The sequence below is a fragment of the Myotis brandtii genome, unplaced genomic scaffold, assembly GCF_000412655.1.
Source record: "Myotis brandtii unplaced genomic scaffold, ASM41265v1 scaffold825, whole genome shotgun sequence".
In the NCBI taxonomy this organism is placed as follows: Eukaryota; Metazoa; Chordata; class Mammalia; order Chiroptera; family Vespertilionidae; genus Myotis; species Myotis brandtii.
Window position 1 is genome coordinate 707759 of NW_005371349.1, and position 1067 is coordinate 708825.

The 1067-nt window shown below is 63.4% G+C and overlaps 1 protein-coding gene across 3 annotated transcripts in view; it reads right to left on the reverse strand.

The window, feature by feature from the left end:
- PGS1 (phosphatidylglycerophosphate synthase 1) overlaps positions 1–1067 on the reverse strand; it is a 36264-nt gene that overhangs the window by 28010 nt on the left and 7187 nt on the right. The gene's annotated exons all lie outside the window — the stretch shown is intronic.

The following is a 1067-nucleotide window of genomic DNA, read 5'->3' on the forward strand; positions in this document are numbered from 1 at the left end:
AGCAGGTGCGCAGTGCAGCCGCCTCCCGGCCGGGGTCACCACATGGGGACTCAGCCAGCCACCTGGAGGCCATGAGGACACTAAGAAGAGCCTGTTTCTTCCAGCCACGCAGAGAGCCACGCGGAGCACAGAGCAAACAGCCTCAGCAGCACTGACACCAACGTGAGCGTGTGGGACAGGCGAGGGGCTGGGGGGATGGGGGACACGCGCACGCGCGCGCACACACGCGCGCACACACACACACAGAATTCGTTCTGGAAGGAGCCAGCCAGGAAGGAAGCTCAGGGCTAAAGAAGAGAGCGCGCAGCATTCACTTGCCGGCCTGTGTCAACTCCTCACACCTGGGTTCTCACATCACTGTTAGTATGAACTCAGGAGTTCAAGGCAATAAAAAGTCATTAGCGTTGAACTACTTCACGCCAATTAGCAGTCCAACCACAGAGAACTAGAGGCGCATGAACTCCTGAGGGACCCCCAAGGGCAAAGTTCAGCAGCTCCTCAGGCACAGACTGTACCGTCGGAAAAGGACCAGGGCTGCAGGGGCCACAACCAGAGCCCGAGGTCCCAGGCCGCTGCCACGCCTCTGCCACTGGGTCTGCACCCCGCACACCACAGATGCCCACCGATGACGGGCTTGTGGGAGGTGTCTCCAGGGCAGAGGTCCCAGTGCCCGGCTAGAATCAGGCTCGTTCCTTCCCGGCCGTTGCTAGCAGGGCCGCCGTGCAGGGCACATGCCCTCATGCCTCCCCTCTGGTGGGCCACCCCCTCAGCACAGGACAGAGGAGCAGGCTGCCACAGGCCCGGAGCCAGGACCTGCCCTCACTGCCCCGCCGGGGCTGCTCCACCTTAGCCACACAGGGGAGCTCTGGCCACGGCTGACTCACCCATCTGTGAAGCTGGAACAGGCAGAGCCCACAGGAGTGGGCTGAGCAGCCACTAAAAGCTTCCAGAACAGAAGGTGCTCCCACCCAGGACGCGCCCAACCTCACACCAGAAGCCCCTACCCACATGTCCACCACGCTCCGCCTCGCCCACCACCGCGCTCCGCCTCGTCCACCCCGCTCTGC